Raw genomic sequence first — 6,632 nt, 5'->3', positions numbered from 1 at the left:
ATAATGGATTGAGGCAAGGGGAAAACTTGTCTCCTTTTTTATTTAGTTTATATTTGAATGACCTTGAGGAGTTTATGACTAGAAATAATGTTACCGGTTTACAGTGCCTGACAAACCAACTTGAAGTTGATTTACATATGTATATTAAACTATTTATTTTGTTGTATGCTGACGATACAATCCTATTTTCTGACACCCCAGAAGACCTGCAAATGCAGCTAAATGTTTTTAGTGAATATTGTAAAATATGGAGACTGAAAGTTAACAGTGAGAAAACAAAATGTATGATATTCAGTAAAGGTCGTCTAAATAACAGATTACAATTCAAATTTGATACTGAAGACATAGAAATTGTCCAAAGTTTTTCATACCTGGGCACTGTTTTTTCACGCACAGGTTCTTTTAATGAAGCTAAAAATTACAATGTTAAAAAAGCAACAATTGCTATGTATGATGTTTTAAAGAAAGGAAGGTTATATAACTTATCTGTTCAGTGTATATATGATCTGTATGATAAAATTGTAAAACCTATATTGTTATACGGATGTGAGATTTGGGGTTTTACAAATCTACAAGTCATTGAGAGAGCGCACTTAAAGTTTTGTAAGTTATTATTAGGGGTCAAACGAAGTACACCAACGTCTATGGTTTATGGTGAACTTGGAGCTTATCCTTTGAATATCTCAGTTAAGACGAGAATGTTGACCTATTGGTCTCAATTGATTAATTCAAAAGAAAACAAACTAAATGTAATAACTTATAAACTGTTATGTCTAAACCAATACCGTAATAATAATGTTCCCTATATACGTTATATACAACAATTATTAGATGAATGTGGTATTAGCTATGTGTGGAATATCCAGTATATCCAGGAATTAGATACTTCTTGGATAAAGTCATATGTAAAACAAACACTCCATGATCAGTTTATACAGCAGTGGGAAAATGATGTATTTAATTCTTCTAAGTCTGGTTGTTACAGAATTTTTAAAAACAAATTTGGTTTTGAATGCTATCTAGACGTTCTTACAGATAAAGAAAGAAATACTTTTTGTAAGTTCAGAACTACAAATCATAGACTGATTATTGAAACTGGAAGGTGGAATAATATTGAACGCCACGAAAGAATATGTACTTTTTGTAATAGTCAACAAATAGGAGATGAATTCCATTATCTGCTAGAATGCCAGTCATTAGCTGCGCATAGAAAATTATATCTAAATAAATATTATTATACAAGGCCGAACATATTAAAATTTAGAGATCTTATGAACTCAAACCACGTAAATACATTGAAAAAACTCTGTAAATTCATTAGTATTATCTTTAGCAATGTGTCCTCCATAGCATGATGTTACACATCATGTTCATCTTGACTTGATTTTTTTTTTTTTTTTTTTTTTTCTTGAAATTATATAAAATGGTATCATGCGTAACGATATGGTTAAATATCAGATGTTTTGATAAACTAATTGATACAGTCTGCGTGTGCATACTTTATACACTGGCTGAACAACTGTATATAACTTTTGTATTGTGTAAATATGTTTTCTCTGTACTGTTATGTATGGTTAAAGAGAAATAAATTGAATTGAATTGTACCTGGTTATACAAGAATAGCTGGTGTGCTCGACTACCCTTGTCAGCTCGTGAGTCTTTGTTAGGTAATACAATTACCCAATTTGTAACTGATACGCTACATTTACACGGCATTCATGGGCAGAATCTTGCATAAATCCCCAACACATTCCCATGTATTATAACACAGGCGTCTGCATGTAGTAAGTAATGATTCAGAAAAATGTTTTTTTTAATTATTATTCTACTCTGCTCGTTAAAAAAGTTTGACTGGATTATATTTTCTTAAATCCTTACTTATCAGATACAGGCGACTGTGATAATATACATTTATGGACCATGGGTTTTGAATGGGAACCAGTATGTTATATTACCAATACGGAATTGGCAGCTCATGGCCCTTATGTACACCAGAGACTTGTATATCACAATATATACAAGTCTCTGTGTACACGAAGTGTCAAAGGAATTAAACATATATTACGAGTCGTGAATCCCAATTTATCATATATTAATGTCAAGAAAACTGCGTAATTTTTCCAACGAGTGTTCACACAAAGAAATTGGTCAAGTATTTAGCATACCTGTCCAGTTGAAGAATGCATATGTACAACGTATCACAACCTCATTTTATAGAGATTATAATTAAGTAGACCGCTTTATAGATGTCATATAGATCAATGTCATCAGAAAACAATAATGACCAATTATTGTACGGGTATCACATACATTATTGTGTCCGAAAGTTAAACCAAATTGAAATAATATGTTAATAAAATATGTATGAAAGTTGGAATAAGACAAGTAAATAAATGTGTTTAATAGTAGAGCAACATGTTAAAAGGAAGTGAAATACGTTTTTCTGCAAACGTTTGTCGAACATCTCGTAATTTCTGTTATAGTGACGAATAAAAAATAATCGATAATTTTAGGAACGAAATTCCCTACAGAATTAGAAGTGTATAAGGTGTTCTGTTGTAACGATTGTTTCCGCTGTCAAACGTATTAAAACATCTGTATATCCGTTTACATATAAGATAAGATATATTTTATTTAAGTGTCACACATTTTGAATACATAAAAGTACATAATTCACATACATATGATACATTAAAATGTCCGGCCTTATCAGACTTACGAGACAATAAAAAAACATTAACATGTTCAATATTATGCATAAAACCGACTTGCCTTTCACAGGCCATTATATAATATTTGTACAGAAATAGCATTATTAATCTGTTCTTATATGTCATATATAAGAAAACGAAATATATTCTTGTGAAGGTGAATGTATTCAGAATAACAAAAAAAAGTAATAATAATAATAATTTGTCGCGAGGCCTTTCTGCCCTCTCAGGCTTCTTCATGCGTTTACATATATATTTTACGGGGTGTTCTCCATTTGCCCACATTTTAAAGTTCAAAGAAAAGTGTTGATCTAGGAGACAAAGGAAAATCAATTATAGTTTGTACCATTTTAATTTTACAATGTACCTGTGTTTTACCTGTAGTCATTTACCTGTGCTACCTGTAGAAAGTGGGGAAACCGATATATATACATGTATACATGTATCTCTTACCCGTCAAAATGTGGGAAAACAATTCTCTGTTAAAAACTTTGATAAATATCATGATTATTCATAAAACATACATTTCAGTCAGCGTCAACCTCCAGTAATTCAAATTCGCCTTTAATAAGGATGATGTGTGCCCTGCTCTGTTTGCACTCGCCCTTCGTACACAGACTTTTTGAAGCTGACAATAACACTGGGTCTACAGAGTACCAGTTCATTAATTAGAATGTTTGGCACTTGTCCCGTTTTGAAAACAGGATGTTCAGCTAGGGTTATAATGTAGATTTATCATTTTTTACGTTTCGAAAACATGTCGATCAGCTAGGGTCATAATCTAGACCGATCACGAAGTGACAATTTTAGGGAAGTAGATACTGCCTCATTTAAATTTCGACATATCGATAATGCATTCGACCACGGAGCCATATTTTAGAATTACTGGTGGGTTTAATCATCGACTGAAGTCGGTGGTTTTATAATAAGCCATGTAGTTATGTATTCAACCAAAACATTTCAGATATCTCATAAAATACAGGGACAATAGCTAGAACCAAATCAAAAATGGATTGTGGGTTTTCCTCGTTTGGGGAGAAGATTTAATAGGAGGGTGAATGCCTACTGATCGGATATTTAGGTGAGAGAAGTTTCCAAAGTTTTATGTGTGGGCTGGACAATACATGTAGATGTAGAATATATAGAAAAAAAGTTAGCCTGTTTTTTGCAGGGGAGTTAATTAAGTGTGTATTTTGTTGTTAATTTAGGTAAATTTTTGGTGCTGAATTCAATACAAGATGGTGGCCCGCATATAAAAAGAGTTCAAATTTTTAATCATTCCATTTACAGGTTTCCGAGACAAGTTGCCCAGTGTTGAAAACTCCATTTAAGCAGGACAGTGGTTAACGTTAACATTATCGTCTATGGGAAATCATTTGGTTCCGTGGTTCCTTTATAAGATGTCTTACCCTATTTTCTTTCAATATATATTTATAAAATATATCATATATTTTCCGTTGTGATATATCCCATTTATCATAAGATACCTTATTAAGCATATATTTTATACATGTATAACCAAACAGAATTTTGGGGCCGCGCTTGCCGAGTGGTTAAGGTGTCCCGACACTTTATCACTAGCCCTCTACCTCTGGGTTGCGAGTTCGAAACCTACAGTACGTGAGGCAGTTGCCAGGTACCGACCATAGGCCGGTGGTTTTTTCTCCGGGTACAAATGATTCCTGTACAGATGTACAGATTCCTGACCAAGTAGGTTTTCTTTAGGTAATGCGATTTCCTCCCAAACTTATGGTCACAGCACGACTTTATGGTGGCTTATGTTTGCCATCTCGTCTTTTAACTTTCTAGATCGCGGAAAGAGGAAAAAACGAAAACCCGCCAAAGGTAATTGACGAAAAGACGCCAAACCGAAGTTAAAAAGACGCCAAAACGTAAAAATAAAATGGCGTATTTTCGGCGTCTTTTAGCTTCGGTAATTTAGCGGGTTTTGCCTTGACGCTTTATCGGGTTTTTATATTTCCGTCGTTTCGCTTTGCCAGGTTCTCGTCTTTTCGCCTTTATTTTTTTCATTGCGTCTAACTTTTTTTTGCGTAAACAAAGCGAAAATAAGGAACGAAGTCGCTAGAGCGCTGAAAATGCGGTACGTGTTAGTGCATATATAGACTGGCTAAGATCAGTTACCCAGGTTTAACTGGTAGGGGACGAATAAAGCGGAATACATGTTCCTATTTCACCACCACCGAATATTATGTAAATCGCTGTATGTTTACAGAATGGTTTACAAGTCACGCTTGTGTAACTTAATATGCCGCGTTTCAATACTCCATTTGTATTTAACCTAGATTTCCCGGTGTAAATATTTGAATACATTATAGGTATAGTGGATGCGTGTTAAAGGTCGACAAGTAGAACGTGTTTTAATATATAACAAAATACATTACAAGTTATAATTCCTATAATATAGTTCATGATTTCACAAATCAAATCAAAACGTCAAATGATCTCTCCCATGAAAGTTTTATTTTTATTTTACACTGATTGTAAACTCCACGACTTTGATTTGTTGTACATGTATATAGTGATGATACTTCCACTACATATTGGACAGACAATTAATTTTAGTGAAACAAAGAACTTCATAATGTAAATACAACTAATGGCATTCATCATCTAAATAGCCAAAGATAATAATTTAAACAATAGGTCTATTCAAATTTTCCGCTCAACTGATACCAATGTAAAAGGTTGGCTTTCAGTATGTTACTGTCCAAATACCATAAATCTAAGTCATTTAGTTACTCAGCAATCGCTAGTTAAAGAGTTTTAAGAAAGTTTACCCGTGTGCCCCTGAACACAGACAAAGGTCTATAACTTGTCAGCCTCTCCCAGCATATTACTGTCAGAATATCAAAACCTCTTGTTTACTCAGTGGATCAGGTTTAAAATTTTGAAATATTTGACTCTTGTGGCTTTTGATAATAAAACAGCCTGTATAGCGAGTATTTACCAACAAGTTTTAACCTCTGATTGCTAAGTCGGATATAAAGGAAACAAAGTTATATTTTTCATCGAATTCTACTAAATGTTCAATTGATGCATAATTCTTAACTTTAAAAAAAAAAAAAAAAAAAAAAGAAAGGAAAGATTTCTATTGTTTTGAAGATGTTACATTGGAAATGGACAACAAAAAGTCAATTTCATACTTATGGCTGAGTTTGGAAATTTCCTAGGTAAATCACAGATATATTCAAGGTAAATATACACATCACATGTACAAGTAAAAAAGACAGCTTATATGAAATAGTATGTAACCGACTCCCTATTGATTCGCAAAACGACACCTTCCTTTTGTCAAAAAGTATGCTGGTATTCAGAGAACACCCCGTGAGAACGCATCAAGCTCTTTCTCTCTCAAAACTGACATCAAAAAATTAAAATTGTATGAATATTTCGTGAAATACACTAGAATGCAGGATTTTGCATTTACCTGTTAAAATTTTTCACGGGGAGTACCCATGGACTACCCGTAATTAGGCACGTCACGTACGTCCCCCCCCCCCCCAACTGAAAATCCTGTATCCGACCTTGACAATACACAGAAAGACCATATCAAATAGGGGTCAGACGCCATTCACCACTCCGTGAGAATTGGGAGAGACCTTTTTTATTTTTTTTATTTTTGACGCTTAAGAAAACAAACGTTTGTAGACGTTTTGCAACATAAATGCATTGATTGAAGGTACGGAACCACCTATGTAAGAAATGATAGGATGCGGTCCTATATTGGGTGTATTGACAGACGAGGCGAGTGCCTGTGATCTGCATCACTATGGTTATGTACTCCGTATTACGTCTGTCGAGAAGAATTAACGCCGGAAGTTTGAAATTCATAGGATATGTAATTCATTGTTGCAAACTTACGAAAAGAGAATACGAAAATTAGAGAGGAAAAAATTCAGC

Source organism: Pecten maximus, chromosome 9, assembly GCF_902652985.1.
Source record: "Pecten maximus chromosome 9, xPecMax1.1, whole genome shotgun sequence".
Taxonomy (NCBI): Eukaryota; Metazoa; Mollusca; class Bivalvia; order Pectinida; family Pectinidae; genus Pecten; species Pecten maximus.
Note: the sequence above shows the minus strand (reverse complement) of the source record.